This window comes from Musca autumnalis, unplaced genomic scaffold (assembly GCF_047663935.1).
Source record: "Musca autumnalis isolate F117 unplaced genomic scaffold, ASM4766393v1 scaffold_4, whole genome shotgun sequence".
Taxonomy (NCBI): Eukaryota; Metazoa; Arthropoda; class Insecta; order Diptera; family Muscidae; genus Musca; species Musca autumnalis.
In genome coordinates, this window is record NW_027411977.1 from 26,238,143 (window position 1) to 26,265,893 (window position 27,751).

At 39.4% G+C, this 27,751-nt stretch overlaps 1 protein-coding gene and 1 non-coding gene across 2 annotated transcripts in view; both read left to right on the forward strand.

The window, feature by feature from the left end:
- The window catches only part of Ets65A (DNA-binding protein D-ETS-3), a 164,731-nt gene that overhangs the window by 28,310 nt on the left and 108,670 nt on the right, over positions 1-27,751 (forward strand). The window lies entirely within an intron of this gene.
- LOC141404444 (small nucleolar RNA SNORA11) lies at positions 10,949-11,066 on the forward strand. The gene has a single exon (XR_012413042.1). It is a non-coding gene; the product is annotated as a small nucleolar RNA SNORA11 (small nucleolar RNA).

The window sequence follows — 27,751 nt, forward strand, 5'->3', positions numbered from 1 at the left end:
TGCGACATGAGAATGGAAACCATTCCACCCTTGCAGGATGAGAAATATATAATTGTATTGTTGCATTGTTGGAACTCTGTTAACATAGCAAACAAGAAGTATGGATTTGCCGTCGAAAAAAATGTTCTTAATTAGGGCCGCATACAGAACATGTTGCCAAAAATTTAAAAACGATTCCAGACGAGTCCTTAAACTACACTCTTTCCAAACTTTGTGTGGGAGGTACCCGAAAGAGGGGTTTTGACCAAATCTGTCCCATCGAGGATTATGTTACGTACATCCCAGCTTAGTTGGAGCACAGTGTTGCCGCAATGGACAAAAATCGAAAAATGTGATGTTCTTTCTTACAGTAAACACATCAGATACGACGAATCTGAAAGAATTTTGTCGATATGTGCATCCATAACGATGTTGTGCTCTTTAAACATGAAAAATATTTCCCACGTAATCTTAATCGATAACCATATGAAAATTAGACGACCACTAAAATAATTATTTCTGAAAATGTTGTTCATAATATTAAAAGTTTTGGATGAAGATTTGATGGGTGCGGTATAAATAAAAATTTTTAGAACAATTAGACGACCACTAAAACAATTTTTTCTGAAAATTTTGTTAATAATATTAAAAGTTTTGGGTGAAGATTTGATGGGTGCGCTATAAATACATTTTTTTAGAACAATAAGTTGACATAAACTGGACATGGGCAAAGTACCGTTATCAAGAAATAAAAATTTAAATTTGATAAAAAATATAAATTCTTAATATTTCGTAGAATATATCTTTTGATTGCCACCTATTGCACATTTGCTCTTGATTTCCGTTAATTGGACATCAGTTCCGAAGCGAAATGTGTAAAACATTCTGCCTAATCCTGCGATCTTCTGAGATATATCGGCTCAGATTTTATATAGCTCCCCTATATATCTATTCCGGATTTTGCTACAACTCGTTCAATTTTGATCGAATAGCCTTCAAATTTAATATGTGTTATTTTTTAAGCCCCTGAGTAGTTTCACCGATTTTCACAAAAATCGGTTCAGATTTGGATATATATATAAATGTTCCACAAACATCCCATATGGGACAAGCGAGACTTCTCTCATACAAATGAGTGCACCCCAATTCATATTAGCTCAATGATAAGGGACATACTGTTTATTGCTGAGTCCGAACAACGTGCCCTAAGACACCACTTGTAGAGAAGTTTTTACATGGCTGAAATACTCAAGAAATGTTTTGATCTTGCCTGGCCGGGGAATCGAACCCACGACCTTTAGTGTACAAGGCGGTGTGAATACCATTGCACCACGGTGGATATAGCCCCCATATATATCTTCCCCGATTTTGCTATAACTCGAACAATTTTAATCGGATAGCCTTCAAATTTAATGTGTGATATTTTCTTAGGCCCCTGAGTAGTTTCACCGATTTTCGGTTCAGATTTCGATATAGTCCCAATATATATTTCTCCCTCGATTTTGCTATAATTCGCTAAATTTTTGATGAATAGCCTTCAAATTTAACATGGGATGTTTCCTCCACATCACATTTTCCAAATTTAATCAATATCTCACATACATTGCGTGTTTAGTGCCTTTAATACCTAAAATCTGGCTAAAATATATATGAGAGCTATATCCAAATCTAAACCGATGTTTGTCAACTACTCACGGGCCTAAGAAAATAACACATACATACTAAATTTGCTATTCGATTAAAATTGAACGAGTTGTAGCAAAATCAGGGAAAATATGTATGGAAGCTATATCCAAATCTGAACCGATATGGACTCGTAAGTACTTGTGCAAAAACCTTGGTCAACGCCTTCTATTTTGTCCACTTCTGTATGGAAACGGCAATACTGTGCGTCGTAACAATGCCCAAAAGAAGAACTTTTTGAAAAAAAAAAACAAATTAAAACGAACGGAAACGATCTGTTAAAATTCACTTTCTATAAATTTTGTGTGGGAGGTACCCGAAGGACTGGACCGATATAGTCCATATTCAAACCTGATACACGACTAGATAAAATAATACGATGTGCAAAGTTTAGACCAATCAAAAACTCCCTGCGAGAGTTATCTTGGGGATGTGTCATTGTAGTTGGTGCCGTCAATGTTTCTTAAAGCTTTTAGGCGATTATCTCAGGAAATATGGACTTGCTCCGAAAAAATTCTACCGTCGTTTAGTCGACCGCAAAGACAACCTACTGAAAACATTTCAAAATGATCTGAGAGGAGCTCTCAAACTTCAATTTTTGTGGAAGTTTCGCTCAAAAAAAGGGTTCTTGTTGATTGGTGCAAAGAAATTATGAATAAATACGGTGTTTCTAACGACGATTATAAGATCGTCACAGACGACGAATCTTGGATCTATGCTTATGAGCCCAATACAAAACTGAAATCGACCGTTTGAGTCTTCAAAAGCGAGTCAAATCCGACGAAAGTTGCTAATGAAAAATCCACCGTACATCCCTGTCTTGGCAATCAATGACATCATTTGTTTCCCGCACATCAAGAAAAAGGGCGTGGTCAACGATTTTCGTCGATCGTGTTGGAGAGTTCAAAAACCATGTCTTGGGGGTGTCTCAATCGGAGTGGAAAATGTGCTTCAACAATTGGTTTGAGCGCATGAAAAAGTGTATAAAGTCATTTATATTATTAGGCTAGAAACTATTCTAGTTCCCCACGTACTAGTCTCTGTCTACAACTTTCCAACAATAATATAACAAAATTCGAATATGTTTCCGAGATATAGTCTCTAGAAAATAATCCCTATATGAATTTCTATATCTTAAAAATGGTTAATCTTAGGAAAATCGTAAAGGCCAATCTTGTAGAGAAGTTTTTACAGGTACAACATTTTCTATTATCCCATTTCGATAGAAAAAACTATAAATGTGACCTTTGACCTCGATTTATTTGAAAATCCCTCCGGTGCTTTTTATGAACATTATAGTTTCAGAATCCGCAAAAACTTTTTAGGTGTAAGCACTTTTCTTTTAAAGTTAGTTAAGGCGCACCGTGTGTGATCCGATTATTCAGCCGATTAATTGCTGTCTTGATCTCACTTTGGCTAGGTGGTAAACACTAAATGCTGTCGTATGCGATTTGTTCTGGGGTATCTTCATCGCCGCCCATATTCGATACCAAAAGCTTGATGAAATGTAGATTTGGGCAATCTAGTTTCCTTTTGGGAAAAGGAACTACATAGTTCCTTAATGTAGTTCAATAGTTCCGAGAGCGAAATAGTTCAATGAATCTTTATCTTTCATCGTTCTTTCTATTTCTTCGTTCCAAACAGTTCCGAGACCGATATAGTTCAATGAATCTTTCTCTTTCGTCGTTCTTTTTATTTCCTTCGTTCCAAATAGTTCCGAGAGTGAAGTAGTTTAACGAATCTTCCTCTTTCTTTTTGTTTTCATCTTATGGTGGATGAACTGACATATAAATAAATAAATAAATAAATTGAAGCGATGTAACTAGGATGTTATTTACGTTTATTTTACAACGTGACTGCATCTGAATGATTAACAAACCGAAAGAGAAAGATCGAAGTGAGTGTGGACTTAATTAAAGGAAGAAAATTAACTATACAAATGACAGGAATTATATGCTGGACTGGAACTATATGAACTAAAGGAACTATATAAATAGTTCCACGTCCGGAATAGTTCCTTGGAACTAGTTCGTTCAGGAACTACACAACTCTAATGAAATGCTCCATCCAGATCCTTAATACACTTTCTGGGTAAGTTACCAGGTTATCTTCATCACTTTTGTCGAAGAATGGCAGGCGCCATACATTTCAATCAGGTGCTTTACTCTCTGGTAAGCTTTTCGGACTTCATTCAGACTCCTATGCATCTCGAGTTTACCCAAGTATAGATTTCGTTTCATGGCCCTTTTCGGGTATTATAGGTGCCTTCCCAGGTGGCATAACGGGGAGATCAGTATCCACTTAAAATTAAAGAGGTACCAAGATAAATCATGGGCTTTGCCATGTTAAAGCTGTTCAGGACCGTTGCTTGGTATCATACATGCCCTACGAATATAAACAGGTTAATTTCACTGTCCGACAGCCAAAATTACACTTGAACCGGACTATATACGTTTGAAAATATAGGCAAAATGGAGTAAAATGGCATTTTTAATTTTTCGCTTTGACCTTTTAGAGGTCAAACAACAACATTTGTCAAAAAAATATTTTAAATACTTGTAATCGTCGTACGATGCTGGTATTGGTGTCATATTAAAGAGGAGAGTATAGGCTTTATATAATAATTATAAATTATTGCATTCCAGGACAAAAATTAAGTCAAAAGTGAGCATTTTGGCAGGCGCATATCTTCTAAACCGCGAAGAATTTTAATTTGTTCATGGAGGCAAAGTTGTAGCTCTTGTCATAAGGAATATAAATTCTGGACACATGAAATCCACCTGATATCGAATCACTTTGATTTTTGTCCAAGCAACTTGCATTCGCTGCCTCAATTACGATGGTAAAAGTTTTTTTCAGGGGCAAGTCTATACTCCTTGAAAAACAGCCCGAAAAGTGTAAAAACCCCTTATGGCGCCATACATATGTAGTGGCTGGAGATCCACTTCCGTAATTTTCAATATCGATCCATTCCTTTTAGTATCTCCTCCGCAAAACTTTTGATCTTTAATCCTAATCAACATTTTTGTCGGTACAAACTCCCAAAATTTTAAAAACCCACTAAATACATACGTTTTTTTGGGAAAAAATTGTTTCAATATACACAGGCTGAGGATATATGTACAGTTAGGCAAGAAAAGTATTGCAAAAACCAAAATTGTAGAAATTTTCATATTAATTGTTCGTTTATGGCAACAAATTATGTAAAAACTATACGGTTTTTTGTGCAAATCTCTTGCTATAGATCCTTAGAACAATATTGCGTCAAAATATGCAAAGGGTAATTGCGATTTATGACAAATACGGTCAAAAATAAGGATTAACTACTATTTGGGGGTGACAATAAAAGTATTGCAAAAATTACCAAATCTATGGTTTCTTCGAGAATTACCAAAGGTGTGTTCCTTAATGAGCTGTCTATCCACTTTGGACATTCATTGGAGCATTAATGAGCTTAGTTAAACCAAAAATTAAGGCTCGGCATGTTCCACTCTAGGGATACTGGTTCCCAAATTTTTAGTAAATCTTGGTCCTTCGTTGAAGGATTTTTTGGAGTCTTTTTCTCTTAAATTGGACCCAAACATTTTATGGGGATTGATGTCAGGATGTTGGCCCGATGTATTTAAGAGTTTTGTGTTGTTATATTACATCGGCAATTTACACAAATAAGATTAACATGTCATTATCTGGTCTTTGGAATGGTGGTAGTTGACTTTGCTGGAGCTTTCGGGATCGATTTTTCTGACTTTCAGACTAATGACTATTAAATATTTCTTAATGATGTCAGTGGGGATGTCTTCCTAATCATTATTATATCGGTGAATCCAATTTTGCATACTATTTTCCATGGGAAAGAATACAGTACATAAAATATTCGGTATTCCAGCTTCTCCAGTAGCGGTTTAATTTCCACATTTGATGGGTTTTATTTGGATTTGGCGCAATTTTTTGGATTTATTATGATAGCAGAGGATAATATCTATCCAATTAGTAAAAATTAAGTCATATCAATACCATTGAGAGACGAAATATTAGTCTGTCGTAGGTCGTTTCCAAATACTACACTGGTGTCAATTTTTTCCATATACTTTCCAGAGGTATTTCGATGTTCTCAAAGCCAAAATCGGGCTGTTTTGCATTGTTCCATTATCCTTCAATACATATTGAGTCAAATATTCATTTTTGGCATACTTGCCTGTGGCCGATTCGTCATTGTTTATTGTCAATATGGCCCCATGCGTTTTTTACCTGTCTAAAGACCCTCCATGAACGTATTTTTTATCACTGAACTTTATTACATTCAATACTGTTAGTCTATTATTAGCCGCAAAAGTCATAAAAATGCATAATGACCGCAAAAATTTGCAAAAATTTTATAGTTTTGTAGTACTGATTTTCCCGTTGCAATACTTTTATTGTCACCCCCAAGTAGTAGTTAATTCTTATTTTTGGCCGTATTTATTATAAATCGCAAATATTGTTGTAAGGACCTATAGCAAGAGATTTGCACAAAAACCCGTATAGTTTTTACATAATTTGTTTCCATAAATGAACAATTAATATGAAATTTTCTACAATTTTGGGTTTTGCAATACATTTCTTGCCTAACTGTATCTCTGTCGGCGAAGCCGACTGATACTTTTTTACTTGTTTGAATTAACTTCAGCATTCATAATACGTCAATGCATAATGTTGTATACAATATAATCAAGATATCAAGATTTCCGATAAGTTAATACCAAATTTATTGTTTTCTTTATCCATCACATGTTTACACGAATAATCCTTTGTGATTATAATTCGTTAATTTAGGTCCTCATTATTTCAGTCATTGAGTGTAACGAAACTAACTGCGCACCAGAGGAAAAATATAGTTTACCCTTGCAATTCTATTTCCACTCTTCGTTACGTTTTCATCCCTTATCGTTGTGCAATTTGCGATGGCACGTTCCATACGTGTTCCGTCCTCTTTGTGGCCCTGTGATAATTCAATTGAAAATTTATTGTTTTGCCACTGTTTGGTACGAAATTCTCACGCACACTTGAGTTGATCACTTTATGATCTGATGATGCCGAACGTCGTTGTTGTCGTCGTCAGTGACGACGATGATGATAATGACGACGAGGACATCGATGAAAACAATGAGGATGATTAGCTTTATTGTTGTGCAACAGACACCCAGACTCACGAGAAGAGGGGGAGGGGAGAGATGAGCTCATCTTACCATCGTCCAAACAAATTCCCAGGAATCTCGTTACATTGGCCACCAATTGACTTGAGATGTGTGTTTTGATATTGTGAACTGGTATCCTTTCTTTTTTGCTTTTCATTATTTAAATGTTTGTTGTGATTGTCTTTTTTTGGTGTTGCCTCTCACCATCCCCCTTCGGCGATAACAATAATTTACTGTAGCTTGGCCAAATAGGGGTGGTTATGGTTGTCGTCACAAAGGATACGGACATTAGACCTTCTTCATTGAGATAGAACGTATGTTGTTATGCTTTAATAGGATTAACGCTGAAGAGCACTTATGAGTCAACTGATTAACTCTCTAGTGTTTGTTTACTGTTTCTTTGGCGAACATTTATGAGCATTAGTGTTGTTTTGATTGCACCGACCGACTGACTCGGTGAATGGCACCTTCCCTTTTGTTTCTGCCACTGAGTGTTTTTGTGTGTGAAAGAGTATCTTAATAATCCTGACAATTGTTTGCAAACTTTTTTCCCACCAAAATATCCCGCTGTTAATAGAGAGAGTGAATCGACGTCGTCCTTGACATATGAAATTGTTTCGCATTGAAATCTTTTGATTAATATTGATTAGTCATGCCAAAGTACTTGTTGTAGATTTATGGAAACTTTGCTACGCCAAATGGGATTAATGTAGTTTGAATTGTTTTTGTTTTCTTGCTGGGAACTTTTTATTGAAAATAAAAATTTGCAATATTTATGGGAATTTAAAAGCTCGCGCCTTGTTCTTTGCAACTTTATTTGGAGAACTGTTTTATTTACAGCATTGAAATGTTATACCTAAAAAGGCATAGATTATCTTGAGAAGGTCTTCTAACTATAGAAGACCTTAAGAAGTTCTGCAGAAGAACTTAAGAAGGAAATAATACATTAAAAAGGTTTTTTGTCTATAGAAGACCTGCTCATTAGAAGGAGTTCTGTGCATACAAGAACTTCGGAAGGTTTAAGAAGGTCTTCTGTCTATAGAAGACCTTCTGTCTATAGAGAACTTTGAGAAGGTCTTCTGTATACAAAAGACCTTGAGAACGTCTTCTGTATATAAATACCTTGAGAAGGTCTTCTGTCTATAGAAGACCTTGAGAAGGTCTTCTGTCTATAGAAGACCTTGAGAAGGTCTTCTGTCTATAGAAGACCTTGAGAAGGTCTTCTGTCTATAGAAGACCTTGAGAAGGTCTTCTGTGCATAGAAGACCTTGAGAATGTCTTCTGTGTATAGAAGACCTTGAGAAGGTCTTCTGTGTATAGAAGACCTAGAGAAAGTCTTCTGTGTATAGAAGACCTTGAGAAAGTCTTCTGTGTATAGAAGACCTTGGGAAGGCCTTCTGTGTATAGAAGACCTTGTAAAGGTCTTCTGTGTATAGAAGACCTTGTGAAGGTCTTCTGTGTATAGAAGACCTTGTGAAGGCCTTCTGTGTATAGAAGACCTTGTGAAGGTCTTCTGTGTATAGAAGACCTTGAGGAGGTCTTTTGTGTTTAGAAGACCTTGTGAAGGTCTTCTGTGTATAGAAGACCCTGAGAAGGTCTTCTGTGTATAGAAGACCTTGAGAAGGTCTTTTCTGTATAGAAGACCTTGAGAAGGTCTTTTCTGTATAGAAGAACTTGTGAAGGTCTTCTGTGTATAGAAGACCTTGAGAAAGTCTTCTGTGTATAGAAGACCTTGAGAAGGTCTTCTGTGTATAGAAGACCCTGAGAAGGTCTTCCGTGTATAGAAGACCTAGAGAAAGTCTTCTGTGTATAGAATACCTTGTGAAGGTCTTCTGTGTATAGAACACCCTGAGAAGGTCTTCTGTGTATAGAACACCCTGAGAAGTTCTTCTATGTATAGAAGACCCTGAGAAGGTCTTCTGTGTATAGAAGACTTTGAGAAAGTCTTCTTTGTATAGAAGACCTTGTGAAGGTCTTCTGTGTATAGAAGACCTTGTGAAGGTCTTCTGTATATAGAAGACCTTGATAAAGTCTTCTGTGTATAGAAGACATTGAGAAGGTCTTCTGTTTATGGAAGACCTTGTGAAGGTCTTCTGTGTATAGAAGACCTTGTGAAGGTCTTCTGTATATAGAAGACCTTGAGAAAGTCTTCTGTGTATAGAAGACATTGAGAAGGTCTTCTGTTTATGGAAGACCTTGTGAAGGTCTTCTGTGTATAGAAGACCTTGTGAAGGTCTTCTGTGTATAGAACACCCTGAGAAGTTCTTCTATGTATAGAAGACCCTGAGAAGGTCTTCTGTGTATAGAAGACTTTGAGAAAGTCTTCTTTGTATAGAAGACCTTGAGAAAGTCTTCTGTGTATAGAAGACCTTGAGAAGGTCTTCTGTGTATAGAAGGCCCTGAGAAGGTCTTCTGTGTATAGAAGACCTTGAGAAAGTCTTATGTGTATAGAATACCTTGTGAAGGTCTTCTGTGTATAGAACACCCTGAGAAGGTCTTCTGTGTATAGAACACCCTGAGAAGTTCTTCTATGTATAGAAGACCCTGAGAAGGTCTTCTGTGTATAGAAGACTTTGAGAAAGTCTTCTTTGTATAGAAGACCTTGAGAAAGTCTTCTGTGTATAGAAGACCTTGAGAAGGTCTTCTGTGTATAGAAGGCCCTGAGAAGGTCTTCTGTGTATAGAAGACTTTGAGAAAGTCTTCTGTGTATAGAAGACCTTGAGAAGGTCTTCTGTGTATAGAAGACCTAGAGAAAGTCTTCTGTGTATAGAAGACCTTGAGAAGGCCTTCTGTGTATAGAAGACCTTGTGAAGGTCTTCTGTGTATAGAAGACCTTGAGGAGGTCTTTTGTGTTTAGAAGACCTTGTGAAGGTCTTCTGTGTATAGAAGACCCTGAGAAGGTCTTCTGTGTATAGAAGAACTTGTGAAGGTCTTCTGTGTATAGAAGACCTTGAGAAAGTCTTCTGTGTATAGAAGACCTTGAGAAGGTCTTCTGTGTATAGAAGACCCTGAGAAGGTCTTCTGTGTATAGAAGACCTTGAGAAAGTCTACTGTGTATAGAAGACCGTGCGGAGGTCTTCTGTGTATAGAAGACCTTGAGAAGGTCTTCCGTGTATAGAAGACCTAGAGAAAGTCTTCTGTGTATAGAAGTCCTCGAGAAGGTCTTCTGTGTATAGAAGTCCGTGAGAAGGTCTTCTGTATACAGAAGACCCTGAGAAGATCTTCTGTGTATAGAAGATCTTGAGAAGGTCTTCTGTGTATAGAAGACCTTGAGAAGGTCTTCTGTGTATAGAAGACCTTGAGAAGGTCTTCTGTGTATAGAAGACCTTGAGAAGGTACTCTGTGTATAGAAGTCCTTGAGAAGGTCTTCTTTGTATAGGAGTCCTTGAGAAGGTCTTCTGTATATAGAAGACCTTGAGAAGGTCTTCCGTGTATAGAAGATCTTGAGAAGGTCTTCTGTGTATAGAAGTCCGTGAGAAGGTCTTCAGTGTATAGACGACCTTGAGTAGGACTTCTGTGTATAGAAGACCTTGAGTAGGTCTTCTGTGTATAGAAGAACTTGAGCAAGTCTTCTGTGTATACAAGACCTTGGTAAGGTATAGAAGGTCTTCTGTGTATAGAAGTCCTTGAGAAGGTCTTCTGTGTATAGAATACCTTGAGGGGTCTTCTGTGTATAGAAGACCTTAAGAAGGTCTTCTGTGTATAGAAGACTTTGAGAAGATCTTCTGTGTATAGGAGACCTTGGGAAGGTCTTCTGTGTATAGAAGACCCTGTGAAGGTCTTCCGTGTATAGAAGACCTTGAGAAAGTCTTCTTTGTATAGAAGACCGTGAGAAGGTCTTCTGTGTATAGAAGACCTTGAGAAGGTCTTCTGTGTATAGAAGACCCTGAGAAGGTCTTCTGTGTATAGAAGACCTTGAGAAAGTCTTCTGTGTATAGAAGACCGTGAGACGGTCTTCTGTGTATAGAAGACCTTGAGAAGGTCTTCTGTGTATAGAAGACCTTTAGAAGGTCTTCTGTGAATAGAAGACCTTGAGAAAGTCTTCTGTGTATTGAAAACCTTGAGAAGGTCTTCTGTGTATACAAGGTCTTCTGTGTATAGAAGACCTTGAGAAGGTCTTCTGTGTATAGAAGACCTTAAGAAGGTCTTCTGTGTATAGAAGACCTTAAGAAGGTCTTCTGTGTATAGAAGACCTTAAGAAGGTCTTCTGTGTATAGAAGGCCTTGAGAATACATTCTGTTTATAGAAGACCTGAAGAAAGTCTTCTGTGTATTAAAGACCTTGAGGAGGTCTTCTGTGTATAGAAGACCTTGAGAAGGTCTTCTGTATATAGAAGGCCTTGAGAAGGTCTTCTGTATATAGAAGGCCTTGAGCAGGTCTTCTGTGTATGGCAGACCTTGAGACGGTCTTCTGTGTATAGAAGACCTTCAGAAGGTCTTCTGTCTATAGAAGACTTCACGATGGTCTTCTGTCTATAGAAAAATTTAAGAAGACCTTCTGTATATAGAATACCTTGAGAAGGTCTTCTGTCTATAGGAGACCTTGAGATGGTGTTATGTCTATAGAAGTCCTTGAGAAGGTATTCTGTCTATAGAAGATCTTGAGAAGGTATTCTGTCTATAGAAGATCTTGAGAAGGTCTTCTGTCTACAGAAGACCTTGAGATGGTCTTCTCTCTGTAGAAGACCTTGAGACGGTCTTCTGTGTATAGAAGACCTTCAGAAGGTCTTCTGTCTATAGATTACTTCACGATAGCCTTCTGTCTATAGAAAAACTCAAGAAGACCTTCTGTCTATATAAGACCTTGAGAAAGCCTTCTGTCTATAGAGGGCATTTAGAAGGTCTTCTGTTTGCTGTGTAAGGAAGACCTTGAGGATGTCTTTTATGTATAGACGATCTTGAAAAGGTCTTCTGTCTATAGGTCCTGTTGTGAAAAGGATAAAGTTGTTTTTTTCTGAAAAGTCATTTGACACCCTCCTCTAAAGCATTGATACCCTACGCAAATCACACAGAAGAGGTCAGGTCAAAAATCGAAATCGTATTAATTCTTCGGAAGAATTGAACAAAACAAGCTGCCAGACTCAACTCGAGTAATGTCTTGAGAAACTCAAACCTTCTTGAAAACAAATTCCCAATTATACAATTAATAAACATTTTTAGTTCAAATAAGTCTGGCCTTATTCTCGATTATCTCCCTCAATGATTTTATCAGCATCGTCATTATCATCATCATTGTTGTTGTCCTAATAATCGACACGAATGATTAATGATAAAATTGTGTGAGCAATTTTCAACCAAAAAATCACGCACCAGTCTGAGGCACGAGGCAACAGTGGCTTTAATGGACTGTTACAACAACCATACTTTAAGGGGAGGGGATGAATGACTTTTATGTACAGCATGACAATGACTTTTCAGTAGTATATTGTTGTTATTATTGCTACTAGTAACATTTGATTATGTGAACACTGTTGTTGTTGCTGCTGTTATTTTTATTATTGCCATTGGCGGCATAGGGTAACAAATACATCAGAGAGACTAAGTGAACTGCGTAAGAGGGCCATGAATGAAAATATTTACATCAAATATTATCCCAGGGAAAGGAAAATAGAAAGGACATTACTCTAGTCTCCTCTAAAACAACAATATGTTCTTCGGTTGGTCAGCGCGTGTGTGTCTATGTGAACATTACAAAAATAAAATACATTAAAGTTTTTCCTTTCAGTCATTCTACTTTTTGGCTGACTGACCCCAGTGAATGCCAGTGAGAATGCCGTCGTCTATTGACTTTATGCGTTCTACCGTACCAAAGTTCTTCATGGTCACATGAAATTCCGTGTAAAGAAGTGAGGTTGGGTTCGGTTGATTGCTAGTGCAACCAAACACTATTAAATAAGTCAGACAGTTAGTCACCCTTGTAAAGTTTGTTGTATGTTTCCCCTACTTTTAATGGTGAAAAATTGTGAGAAAATTATATTTACAAATTCATTTTATTTGTAGGTTTTTTAGGTTAGTTTAGTTGATTTCTTGTTTGGCTGGCAGGGACAATGTCATGTTAGTTTTGTCATTGGTGTTTTTGAAGTGACATATATTAACTTGGTGGGTGAATTACTTTACTTTGAGGTCGAAGTTTAAACTAGTGAAATAAATGAGAACTTGTGTTTTAATGAAGTGAACTTTTTCGTGATAATTGTCACCTGCTCGAATAAAATATATTTAAACGGCTATTTTTACAATTTCCATGGTATAAAGTGGTAACACGTAGTGCTAGGTCTCAAAGACTAACCCTTTCCTCTGTCAGTTTCCCGATTTATTTGTCATAAAATGTAAAATATTAAATACAAAATATAAACAAGTAAAAAAGCGTCAGTCAGCTTTGCCGACAGATATATACCCTCAAATAATGTGAAGTGAAACTTTCACCTACGGACAGATCGAATGTATTTATGGCCTCTTCTGAATTTTGTGGCCCTTTTAGGACATTCGAACTTGCCGACAAAAATGTGGATTAGGAATTAACTGCACTAAGACACAAATGTTGAACTTTTGTGGAGGAGGTACCCTTAGGGGGGCCGATATTGGCCATTTTAGAAGTTAAACTAAATTTTGACAAAATATTAGGAGATCCAAAGTTTGGACCGAATTGGTTGCCCCATTCAAGTGATGTCGTCCTAGCAGTTTAGTGACTTTTTAAATATTGGGGAGAAGTACTGGAAGTTTTGGACCGGTCTTAAAGTGAACTTATCCGAAATTTTGTGTGAGTGGTACCCAAAGGAGTAGACAAATATAGCCCATATTCGAACCTGATCTATATCTGGTAGATATATTAGGATGTACAAAGTGTGGATTACATCTGTCACTCCCTTCAAAAGTTATCGTGCGCACAATTTTTCCGAACATTTTTCAACTTTTGTGGGAGAGGTACCTGAAGGAGTAGGCCGATATGGCTTATCTTCGAATTTAAAGTATGTTTGGACAAAATATTACAAAAGCCAAATTTTAGACCGAATCTGCAGATCCGTTCGAGAGTTATCTTGCGCTCCAACTTGCAATTTTTAGGCTATTATCTCAGGAAGTAAGGACTTGCCCCTGATGAAACTTGTACCGTCGTGTGGTGGGCAGCGAATACAAGTACAAAAATCAAAGCGATTTGAGAGCAGTTCCTAAACTGAACTTTTCCGAAACTTTTTGTGGGAAGTACACTAAGGAGTGAACCGATTGAGTCCATATTGGAACCTCATCTAAGTCTGGTAGAAATTTCACGATGTGCAATGTATGGATCAAATCGGTTACTTCCTTCATTTGCCAGGTCTAAAGCCGCATTGGTATGGCCCTATTATTTCGATGACCGTAGGTTTTAGTCGTTCGCATAGTATCCTTGACACTATTTTGTAGGCAATAGGGAGAAGACTTATGCCCCTATAGTTAGAGCATACAGTCTTTTCTTGTGGACAGAGCACAGGATGCTCAGGTTTCAATCATCGGGTACTCGTTCTTCCTGCCAGATGGTGCCTCCGATTTTGAACAGCTCGGCTGGTAAGCCATCAGCTGCTGCTGCCTTATTATTCTTTAGCCGGTTTATTGCTATCTTTACCTCATCTTGGCTGGGCGATATACTTTCAATATCATCTTCTGGGATTGGTCTCTTCCCCGTCTTCGCTACTATCGGATACCAACAGTTTGGAGATATGTTCTTTCCATATCCTCAGCACACTATCTGTAACAGTTACCAAATTACCTTGCTGTTCTCTACAGGAGGATGTGCCAGTACCAAAGCCATCAGTTTGATGTTTCACTCTTTGGTAGAACTTTCGGAGTTCACTCTGGTTTTCCATTCCCTCTTTTTCCTGCGGAAAAGACGTTTCTCTTCTCTCCGTTTCTCTCGATACCTCTCTCGCGCTACGTTGCTACTGCATTTTTCTCTTCGGTAGCAGCACGACACTGCTGGTCATACCATGGATTCCTTGGTGGGGTCTCTGGTATCCAAGTATATATTTTGCGGATATTTGCATGAAGTGAACAATATTTTGCCATTGTGAAGATATGTTTTCGGGACGAGGATTACTTTCATTAAGCAATTGGGCTAGTTGAGTGGAATATGCTGTGGCTGTCTGCTGTGTTTGCAGCCTGCCGATGTCCAACTTCCGCGTTGTGACTGTTCGTGCTTTGTTCGCAAAGTTTAGACGGGTACGTACCTTTGCCGCATTTCCTGTCTGTTGTTGTTGTAACAGGTTTTTTTTATTATGTTTGTATGTTCGTTCATCTGTTCAATCTGGCTCTGGGTCTATCTCCAGTTCCAGAAAAATAGTTGCTTCGATGGGATGTAGGCACAGATCCACTGGAGTTAGACGAGTAAGTTTGATGGGGCACTTGAAAATGTGTTCTGTGTCGTGCGGGCCCATGCCGCATACTGGGCAGATGTATTGCACGGCACGATCGATCTACTCCCAATAAGAATTTAGGCGACTGCAATATTCCGAGCGTAGTTGAGCCAAAACTACTCTAGTTTGTCGTGGCAGCTGACGCTCCTCAGCTGCGATAGAGGGGGGATGTACTTCGAGTACTTTATTCACACTATAATTGCTTAAGGCCTTGGCAACTGCGTCCGTGTCATAGCTATTCAAACCTGCTTGATATGCTTGTTGATATAGAGGTTCTCTCCTGTATCGTTGGACCTCTCCCTCTAGAGCATGGATATCCTTCCTGATCTGCCTGAATGTGTCGGGCCTACCCACTAGATGGTGATTGGGATGGCTCACCCGGTAACATCCAATCAGGTACTGCAACGAAAGCATCTCATTGTGTTGCTTTACTGGAAGAATCTTTGCCTCCTCATGTAGATGGTCCACTGAAGATTTGAGGAGGCACCCTGTTGCTGTTCTCAGGCGGCATTCTGGCAAGTTTGAATATTTTTCCATTTCGTATCACATAATCTCGGGGACCAGACTGGAGCCGCATAGCTTACCACAGACCGACCTATCGCGTTATATGTGGTCAACAAGGTTTCTTCATCTGCACACCAAGTGCTGCCGGCTTAGGACTTGAGGACCTTGTTCCTATTTTTCAGCTTGTTGCAGATAGCTGTGGCGTGTGCGCACGACGTAAATGTAGTGTCGAATGTGACCCCTAAAATTTTAGGGCAGTTTGTGTTCGGAATTCTGCTACCGTCGACCACGACATTCAACTCCATGTGGTGAACAGAGTGGCTGCAGATTTTGTGGCGGAAATCTGCATATTCCTCGAATTGAAAAAGGTGGTAAGATCGGTTAAATAGTTGTTCAGTCTCTCACAGATGTCATCAGGATAGGTACCCGACGCCAGGATCGTGCAATCATCCGCATACGTTACGATCTCGTTGCCATCTGGAGGTGCCGGAGTACAGGAGAGGTAGAGGTTAAACAGTTCCAGAGATATCACCCCACCTTGGCGGACTCCCTGTTTCACTCTACAGGGTTTGGACTTCTTATTCCTGAATTCCACGTACTATTGGCGTCCACACATATAGTTGACTATCCAACGTTTCAAGCTTGGCCGGAGGGTTGTCTGCTCAATAGTCCTCAAACAGCGTGGAGTGCCTGACTGTATCAAAGGCTTTTGATAAATCAAGCGCCACCATCACTGTTCTATCCCACGGTCGTCTCTGGTTGAGTCCTTGACAGATATATGTGGTAATGGCGTGCAGCGCTGTTGTCGTGCTGTGCTGCTTACGGAATCCATGTTGATGATCGGCAACTTGATAGTTATTTCTGAGTAAGGCCTCAAGTGTCTTTGCTACAGGCGACAAAAGCGAAATCGGCCTGTACGATTCACTTTTGCTGGCATCCTTGTCTGGCTTCCGTAGTGGGACCACCCTGCCCATTTTCCAGACTGCGGGAACAACGAGGGTGGCTAGCGACAAGTTGAGAACTTTAGTGAGATACTTCACTCCCGGCTCATCCAGCTGCTTCAGCATTACCAAGGAGATTCCATCAGGGCCCAACGCTTTGGATGATTTAGCGTTTCTGATGGCATTGGCAACATCATCCATTGTAAATTGTGGTGGTTCATCCTCGACAGGAAGAGATCTGATGCGACGTAATACTCTTCTCTTCGCCCTGTCACTCTCGGGGTGCTCGACAAACTGTCGATTGAAATTACTTGCGCACCTCTTCGGGTCAGTCAACGTAACGTCGCCAAACGTGGCTGATGTCCTATCTTCCTTTCTTCCACGCTTTGAGAGTGACTTAACCGTTGCCCACAATTCACCTATACCGGCTCCAATGTTGCAGCTCTTCAGATGATTTAGCCATTTGTTCCGCTTATGCTCGCCGACCAGCCTGTTAACTTCCAGTGTCAGCTCCCTGACTCTGGGGTCATTGGGGTAGGCTCGACGAAGCTCATCACGCTCATTGGGTAATCCCGTCGCCTCTGCTGGAAAGTTTGGCCTTACTTCGGGTACTCGACCAGCAGGGATATGGCGCGCGGCTGCAGTAGTGATGATGTCTCGGAACGTCCTTTCCGCTACTCGAACATCAGAAGAATTGGGCAATTCTCTGAATCGGTGATTGGTGAACTCTCTGAAACTCGGCCAATCAGCTTTCTTAAGATTGACGAATGTGCGGCGTTCAGAGGTGATGAAGTCGGGTGGTCTGCTAATGGAGACAATTATGGGGATATGGTCTGATCCAAGAGAAATGACGGGTTGCCAGGTAACGTCATTTGTCAGACCAGGTGATACGATGGTTATGTCTGGCGAACTGTGACATTCTCTTCTAATTCTGGTAGGGGGGTCCTCATTGACCGTGCAAAACGTAGAGCTATCAATCTGCTCAGCCTGCGCTGTACGTCTCTAGTCGTTTCCGAGGGCCGAATGCCACATCTCATGATGCGCATTAACGTCCCCCAGGACCAGACGATTATGACCTTACAAGAGCGGGCTAATGTCAGGCCTATAATCTGAGATACAGCTATTTCTCGGCGGGATGTATACCTTCAGCAACTCTATCACGGAAAGAAAGGTCTGTATTGGACAGACTGGTGCAATAGGAAAGCTAATCCTCCACCTCCACTTCGGGTGCGATCTTTGCTTAGAACATTGTAACCATCACAATGCTTTAAGCTGTGGTTGTCGTTCAGCTTGGTTTCTTGCACGACCGCGACCTTGATGTTCTTCCGACTCATGAAATCTACTATTTCCTCCATCTTACCTCGGAGTCCATTACAATTTAATTGCAAAAAGTATGCATTCTCTGGGACTGGGGCAATAACGGCTGGTGCTAAAGGCTGCGTGTGCGGTTGTTGTCGAGGGGACTGCGGGGGAGTTTCGTAGTCAGACGACGAGGGAGTTTCGTAATATGACGACGACTCACTGGGGACTGTGTTCATGCAGCATGCAGCAACATAGTCCCTCATGTGGACAAGTCCAGAGCAACCCCTTAGATGTACCCACTCCTGACATCTATTGCATCTCACCGAAGGTTGGATGTGGGTGACGATGAGGATGTGACAAACTGAGCACAGATACATATATTGATCCTGGGTTTTCCTCCGTCCTGGCAAGGACCAAAAGAATTCGGAGCAGGCGTTCCGGGATATGCTGCTCCCAACACTAAAAACGAAACAAATACAAACATATGTACACTGAGGTGGCAGCCGCTAGCCGAAACGATGATTTTGTGTTGTTCCGGGTCAATCCGGTACGAAAGAACCCGCTGCCGTGGGATTGCTGACTGCAAGGCCAAATATGTTCTCCTTTCCAATTTTGGCATTAAAATCGCCTAGAATAATTTTAATGCCATGGTCAGGTCAACGGTCATAAATTTCTTCTAAGCACTCGTAGAATATATCTTTGGTATAATCGTCCTTGTCTTCAGTGGGAGCATGAGCGCAAATAAAGCTGATGTTGAAGAATTTAGCTTTTAATCGAATTGCAGCGGGTCTTTCATTCACTGGGGTGAAGCTGGAGACCAAATGTTTTAACCTCCGACCAACTACAAATCCGCAACCAAACTCATACCTTGTGTCATGGCAGCTATAATTCAGTGCGTCACCTTTAGGCGTTGTTGTGACGCCTTTCCCGTTCCTTCGTATTTCCTGTATGGCAGTGATGTCCTCCTTGTACTTTTCAAGTACATCTGCCAATGCGTAAACTGCACCTTTTCTATAAAGAGTGCGAACATACCGGGTGCAGATTCGCAGAGCATGGTCCTTAAAACGTTCGTCAACTTTAAAGGGGTTTGTTTTTCTTCTATTTCGTTTTTTTATAGTAACCTGCTTTTTCTAGGGGAGGGTTAACAACCCGACGCCCAAACCGCAGTTTTTAACGTTCTTACGGGTGAACGCGCGGCACATGTTAGCTCACGGGTGTTAAAGGTAGCTCCACAGGTAACACCACGGGAAGGTGAGTGTCCTCTTGAGATGAAAGAGGGATACAGATAAATCCCCGTGAGGACCGTTTCGTGGTATCTTTCATCCTCAAAAATATAAAATATAATACTCCAGAATATATAAAATAAATAAGACGTTAGTTGCCCATTAATTCCTCCGAAGGCCATATATTTCTCAGTGCTTCTGCACTAATATTTTAAAGCGAAATATATCCATGCTCTGATATCATTTACATTGCGTAAATCAAGTCGTTATTCAGATTTGATTACAAAAAGTTTTCCCACCAACCTTGGTTGGTGACACAAAAATATGCCACCCAAATATTCTCCCACAAAAAATCAAACATTTTGAATCATAAAACAAAACAACAAATTATCCAAAAAATGTTAACGATCTCAATCAAAAGCAGGCGTAGACCATAAACATATTGACATTGTCTATCTTAGAGGCCAAATGAAAACAACAACAAACTGATAAAATAACAAACGACCTCGCGAACGAACAACAAACAATGCAACATTTAATTGCTTGCAACTAACCCGTGCCACTGTGTGTCAATGCATTGTCTGCCACCCCTGTCTGTTTTAAAGGGAATAGCTTCAGATGAGGTGAAATGGAAATAAAACCAAAGGACTTTTGACTTCTCCAATTACCATCGGTTAACACAACAATCAGGAAAGATAGCAACAAGAAGTCAATAGTGAACACGATAAATGATAATTTTTTATTCGTGGAGATATTTGATATTTTTCTGATTCGTGGTAAGGGTGCTCGTTCTGCGTTCGTTCTTCCCAACATTTTTGTTCTTGCAATGAGTATTGTAATCATTTGTGAGTGATAAAAAGAGAAGTATGGTAGTAAGTAGGACTTACATGTTGTATAATAGTTCGCACACGAACCCTTCTGCACGTGAGAGTGGCACAGTGTTCTGTGAAATTTTTGAACAAAGCTATTTAAGCAACAACTTCGATGAAACAAGAGTTATAATAAAATCTATCCCATAAAATATCAAAGGGGAAATGTGCAGTTTTCTCCTATATATTAGAGTTGTGGAACTTCCTTTTTATAATTGAGTCCCAACGGCGAACATCAACTTATAGACAATTTTAAAATGTTCAACAAAAATATGAATTTGCAGAAAGTGTGACTAGCATTTCACAGGGGACTAATATGGCCTTGTCTTGCAGGAGTTTCGGACTAAGAACTAGAGCTGGCAAACTATCGATAGTCGGACTATCGTTTTGGTCACTGTCGTAAAGCTTTTTTAAATTGGACTCAGGAGCAATTATATTTTAAATAATTAGGTACAGATAACCCAAATAAACTATTTTGGTGTCCGAAGTAACCTTTGTTTCGCGACAGCAATCAGAACGCTAGTCGAACTATCGAAAGAACCTTATGGTTCAAGGGAACTACACAGCTTAGGCATAATACATATTGCGAAACTTTCATTGTCCTTCAAAAGTATCGAATAGTGAATGAAGGCCTCATCCATAGAAATTTAATTTTCCGCACACTGTGCATAGGCGAATTCCCAAAAAATTAATAAAATGACAAAATGACAAAAAGACCAAATACGACCTTAACCTCAAACCCACCCCAAACACTTAAGTGGCAATGACAACAAAGAAACAATTAACACGAATGCGAATACGAAATACTGCACATGCAGAACACATTTCAGGTTATGAGAACAAAGTCTACCATGTCGCACATTGGTGACACACGCTCACCAACCCAACAACCTACCAGTTGATGTGCATTTGTCTATTGTCACAATTGTTTGTTTTCCTTTTTTTATTCCAATAGTCATAAATTATGGTGTGGTTGTGTGAAGTACCACCCCCCTTAAATGAATGCCGCAAAAATACAAACAGAAAAACCTGAACTTCCCACGATATTTCTCTTGGGATAAGCTTTTAACAAAATTGCCTTGTGTTGCTGCTGTGTTCACAAATCATGCCGTTAATGTCTAAATCTCCGCTTTGTCAGTCAGTTCATGACAATATGTTGCATGTCGTCCTAACTTAGAATAATAATAAGTGACTCTTGAGATGTTATTGATGACCTGAGTGTACCGGCCGGACCATCCCCATTAGAAGATACACACGTTTGTGACGTTTTGCAAAATGTTTCGTTCTCTCCGTTGTTTCCGCCATAAATTAATGCAATATTTCTCATATTGACAGTAGCGAAGTTAAGTGCTGGCTCGGGTGGCCGACAGACAGACACATAAATTCCATTGACAAGTTAATTGTAGCCAATCGTTTGACCGGTAAATACACAAAACCCCTTCCTTATAGGCTGCCACTGCGGGAACAATGTGAGTGAGAGATTCTTTTTTTGTGGAATGTCCAGGTTGAAAATTTTGTAACCACAAATATAAGGTGTTTTTTGTAGATAGGATACATTTCGAGAGGCTTTTATTAGGTAGATAACCCTTCTAGATGCTTTTTTTCTATAGACGAAAAGGTGCTTTTATATATCGTTTCTGACAGAATGTGTGTTTCCTGCTGAAAGAAAGGGTGTTTCTACAGATCCTTGCTAAAGAAAGGGTTCTTCTATAGACCCTTTCTGGAAGAAATGGTGCTTCTATAGATCCTTGCTGAAAAAAAGGGTGTTTCTACAGACTCTTGCTTAAAGAAAGGTTGCTTCCATAGACCTTGGTGAAAGAAAGGTTGCTTCTATAGACCCTTGTCGAAAGAAAGCATGCTTCTACAGACCCTTTCATTGGACCATTCTAAACGAAAGTATGTTTCTATACATCCTTTCTGGAAGAAAGGTTTCATCTATAGACACTTTCTGGAAGAAAGGGTGCATCTAAAGGCCTTTCTGGAAGAAAGGGTTCTTCTGTAAACCCTTTCCGGTAGAATGGGTGCTTCTATAGACCCTTTCTGGAAGAAGGAGTGCTTCTGTAGACCCTTTCTGGAAGAAAGGGTACTTCTGTAGACACTTTCGGAAAGATGGAAGAAAGGGTGGATATATAGGCCCTTTCTGGAAGAAAGATTGCCTCTATAGACCCTTTCTGGAAGAAAGGGTGCTTCTATTGACCCTTTATGGAAGAAAGGGTGCTTCCATTGACCCTTTCTGGAAGAAAGGGTGCTTCTATTGACTCTTTCTGGAAGAAAGGGTGCTTCTATAGACCCTTTCTGAAAGAAAGGGTGCTTCTATGGATCCTTTCTAAAAGAAAGGGTGCTTCTATTCGTCTTTCTGGAAGAAAGGATGCTTATATTCTTCTTTCTGGAAGAAAGGGTGCTTCTATAGACCCTTTCTAAAAGAAAGGGTGCTTCTATGGATCCTTTCTGGAAGAAAGGTTACTTTTATGGATCCTTTCTGGGTGCTTCTATAGACTCTTTCTGGAAGAAAGGATGCTTCTATAGACCCTTTCAGGAAGAATGGATGCTTCTATAGACCCTTTGTGGAAGAAAGGGTGCTTCTTTTGACCCTTTCCGGAAGAAAGGGTGCTTCTTTGGACCCTTTCCGGAAGATAGGGTGCTTCTTTGTATCCTTTCCGGAAGAAAGGGTGCTTCTTTGGATCCTTTCCGGAAGAAAGGGTTCTTCTTTGGATCCTTTCCAGAAGAAAGGGTGCTTCTTTGAATCCTTTTCAGAAGAAAGGGTGCTTCTTTGGATCCTTTCCAGAAGAAAGGGTGCTTCTTTGGATCCTTTCCAGAAGAAAGGGTGCTTCTTTGGCTCCTTTCCGGAAGAAAGGGTGCTTCTTTGGATCCTTTCCAGAAGAAAGGGTGCTTCTTTGGATCCTATCCAGAAGAAAGGGTGCTTCTTTGGATCCTTTCCAGAAGAAAGGGTGCTTCTTTGGATCCTTTCCAGAAGAGAGGGTGCTTCTTTGGATCCTTTCCAGAAGAAAGGTTGCTTCTTTGGATCCTTTCCAGAAGAAAGGGTGCTTCTTTGGATCCTTTCCAGAAGAAAGGGTGCTTCTTTGGATCCTTTCCAGAAGAAAGGGTGCTTCTTTGGATCCTTTCCAGAAGAAAGGGTGCTTCTTTGGATCCTTTCCAGAAGAAAGGGTGCTTCTTTGGATCCTTTCCAGAAGAAAGGGTGCGTCTATGCTTCTATGGATCCTTTCCAGAAGAAAGGGTGCTTCTATGCTTCTATGGATCCTTTCCAGAAGAAAGGGTGCTTCTATGCTTCTATGGATCCTTTCTGAATGAAGGGTTGCTTCTAAGGACCCTTTCTGGAAGAACGGGTGCCTTCATGGAACCTTTCTAGAAAAAGGGTGTTTCTATGAATCCTTTATGGATGAAAGGGTGCTTGTATGGGCCCTTTATGGAAGAAAGGGTGTCTCTATTGACCCCTTTATGGAAGAAAGGGTGTCTCTATTGACCCCTTTGTGGAAGAAAGGGTGCTTCTATGGACCCTTTTTAGAAGAAATGTTGCTTCTATAGACCCTTTTTGGAAGAAAGGTTCCTTCTATGGACCCTTTCCGTAAGAAATGTTGCTTTTACTATCATTTCTGGAAGAAAGGTTGCTTCTATGGACCCATTCCGAAAGAAAGGGTGCTTCTATGGACCCTTTCTGGAAGAAAGGTTGCTTCTAGGGACCCTTTCTGGAAAAAATGCTGTTTCTAAGCACTCTTTCTGGAAGAAAAGGTGTTTCTAAGGTCCATTTCTGGAAGAAAAGGTGCTTCTGTGGTCCCTTTCCGGAAGAAAGGGTTCTTCTATGGTCCTTTAAAGAGGAAGGGTGCTTCTATGGTCCCTTTCTGGAAGAACGGGTGCCTTTATGGACCCTTTCTAGAAAAAGGGTGTTTCTAAGGTCCATTTCTGGAAGAAAGGGTAATTCTATGAATCCTTTATGGAAGAAAGGGTGCTTCTATGGACCCTTTCAGGAAAAAAGGGTGTTTCTAAGGACCCTTTCTGGAACAAAGGGTGCCTCTATGGACCTTTTTGTAAAAGAAAGGGTGCTTCTATGGACCCTTTTTAGAAGAAAGGGTGCTTCTGTGGACCCTTTCTAGAAGAAAGGGTGCTTCTGTGGACCCTTTCTGGAAGAAAGGTTGCTTTTATGACCCTTTCCGGAAGAAGAGGTGCTTTCTGGAAGAAAGGGTTCTAGAAGAAAGGGTGCTTATAAGGGCCTTTGTGGAAGAAAGGGTGCTTGTATGAGCCTTTGTGGAAGAAAGGGTGACTGTATGGACCCTTTCTGGAAAAAACGGTACTTCTATAGACCCTTTCTGGAAAAAAGGGTGCTTCTATGGACCCTTTCTGGAAAAAAGGGTGCTTCTATGGATCCTTTCTGGAAGATAGGTAGCTTCTATGGACCCTTTGTGGAAGAAAAGTTGCTTCTATGGGCCCTTTCTGGAAAAAAGGTATTTCTAAGGACCATTTCTTGAAGAAAGGGTGCTTCCATGGTCCCTTTCTGGAAGAAAGGGTGCTTCTGTGGACCATTTCTAGAAGAAAGGGTGTTTCTATGGTCCCTTTCTGGAAGAAAGGTTGCTTCTATGGCCCTCTCTGGAAAAAGATGCTTCTAATGACCCATTGTAGGAGAAAGGGTGCTGCTATTGACCCTTTCTGGAGGAAAAAGGTGCTTCTGAGACCCTTTCTGTAAGAAAGGGCGCTTCTTTTGACCCTTTATGTAAGACAGGGTGCTCCTTTGGACCCTTTTTGTCAGAAAGGGTGCTTCTTTTGACCCTTTCTAAAAGATAGTGGGCTATAGGATCCCTTTCTAAAAGATATGATTTTCCTATAGCCCCCGTATAAAAGAAAGTGTGCTCCTATAGCCCCTTTCTAACAGAAGAGCTGCTGGTATAACCCCAGTCTAAAAGAAAGGCTCTTTCTATAGTGCCCGTCTAAAAGAAAGCGTGTTCCTATTGCCCCTTTCTAAAGAAATTGGTGCTTCTGTAGACTTTATTTCTAAAAGAAAGGGTGCTTACAACCCCTCTTCTATAGGTAGAATTTCCTTGTGAGAAACTTTCTATCTATATAATCTATTCTGTATAAAGAAGAGCAATTCGAGAAGCTTTATATTTATATAACAGCCCCGGTAAGATATATTTTATAGGCTCCTTCGAACGGAAGACCCCTTTGAAAGGGTTTCTATAGATAGAAGACACTTTCGAGTGGTTAAAGGATACGCTCTCTAGCTATTTAAGACCCCTTTAGGACGTCTTCAATAAATTTAAGATACGTTACAGGGTTCTTCTATGAGTCGACGATACCTACGATAGACAGTAGAATACTTTTATAGGTAGAATACCTTATCGAAAGGCTTTCTATCTATAGAAGATCCCTTTAAGAGATCTTCTAAGAAATCTTTCATACACAGTATACGCCAATTGGTGGTCTTCTTTGGATAAAATACCCCTTTGGGAGGTCTTCCTAGACCTATTGTTAAAGTCGTATTTTTGGTTGACCTGAACAGTTCATAATACCCCTTTATGTGCTTTCATCATACACATGTAAGTCTGTCTATTTGTGTGTGTTTTTGTTCGAAAATATTTTTATAAAGCTTACGTTTGCGGCTTCTCGGCCGGAGACGATTGGACACCGTTACCTCCGGCTGGATTCCGTTTCCGGTTAGGTCAGCGTGCCAAAATGTTCTTATTTATGGTTTGTTTTGTTGCTCTTGTTGTTGTTGCTGCTGCTATTCTTTATTCGGTTCAAATGTAATTTTTGTTTTGGGTGGAACAATTCTCAATTGTTTGTTGTTGGTGTCATTGTAGCTGTTGTTGTTGTTTTTCTGGTTTTAAAAATGCACTTGAAAATGACTGCATGACCCGCCTTCTTTTTGCCATAAATTTTCAAATAACAAGCACAACAACAACAAAACGTAAAAAAACCAATAACCAAATCTAAACACAAGACTATTTAGGATTTCCCATTGTCCTGTCGGTTTTCTAAATTAAGACTAAACTGGTAGCTCGTAAATCATATGAAAATTAAAAATATTAGATTCCAGTTTGGCACTATGCCTATGATTTAAAAAAATCAGAAAAAAGGAAAATTTAAAAATTCTTTAAGTCTTAAAGCAAAGCATCACTTTCTTTTGTGTCTTTGAATGAAACCCCCAAAAGCGTTAGTCCGCAAAATATGAACCAACATTTTTGAAATCATGCCAATGTTGAAAAACAATTTATTATTTTCAGTTCTCTGTCTCTCCTCCTTCCCAGTTGCTGCCAACATTTGGGGGTAATAATAACATTTGGCTGTTGATGTTTTCACTGCATTAGGGCATGAATGAAATTAACACTTGTGCTTAAAAATACAAACAGCGACTAAGACAACAGCTGTCCGTCTATCTGTGTGGATGTCTATCCTTCTTCGTTCATCTACCGTTCAAAGACATTGAAGCAGAGAGTCTTTGTTGCTGGTGTTCTTTCCCGTTTTTATTCATTTAAAACAAATTTGTGTAATTTCTCTCCATGGACCACCAACAACAACAACAATTATGACACAACAGCGTGATGCTAATCAAAATTAAATTGTTTTTGCAGCAGCAGACGTTACGTGACGGCGTTACATATTTGTGATTTTGTTTTGAATGTAATGAAACGAAAGTGAGTGACGCCCCCACCACCCACCATCAACCATAACTAAACCATTACCCATAACTGATACGCTTTTCATTCATTCAAGTTCTGATGAGAATGATGACGACGATGAGTCTCATCAGTTTTGTGTTTTGAATTGACAATTCTATTATTTTATTGTTGTAGAGGAGGATTTTGTTGTCAAAGGAATTAAAAATAAATGGAATATGACGGCACAGTGAGGATGAGGGGTACCCCACTTGGTAGGTAATTAGTAAAGCCTTCGAAAGGAATGGAGTTTTGATATTGATGATTTAGGTATTATCGTTAAATGGCCAGACATTGTTTTATCAGGTCGACTGGTCGGTGATATTAAACAAGCATTTAAAAAAGGCGTTAAGTTCAGTGGATTCAAATTTTTGTTGTGCTCCTTTTTAACCTACTGTGGGGAGTAGTGGGACATAACAATATAACAATATTTATATAGAAAATTGTGTCGATAACACTAAAAAAATTGTGTCAATAACAATATTTTCTGAGGAAAATTGTGTCGATAACAATATTTTATAAAGAAAATTGTTTGGATAACAAATTTTCTATAGAAATAACACATATCTTATAGAAAAATATCGATAACAGTATTTTCTATTGAAAGTGATTGCGATAAGAATATTTCCTATTGAAAATAGGTTGTGTCGACACCAAAAAAAAAAAAAAAAAATAGTGTCTATAAAAATATTTTCTAAAGCAAATAGTGTCGATGACAATATTTTCTATGTAAAATTGTGTCGATATCAAAACTTCCTATCGAAAATATAAAAATATCTATAAAAAAGGGTGTCGATAACAATGCTTTCTATATGAAATGGTGCCGATAGAAATATTTTCTATATAAAATTGTGTCGCAAACAAAATTTTCTATAGAAAATGGTATTGATAGCAATATTTCCTATAGATAATAGTGTTGAAAACATTTTTTCTATAAAACGTATTGTCGATAACAATATCTCCTATAGAAAATAGGTTCGATAACAACATTCTCTTTGGGCGTCGGGTTCGTAACCCACCCCTAGAAGAAA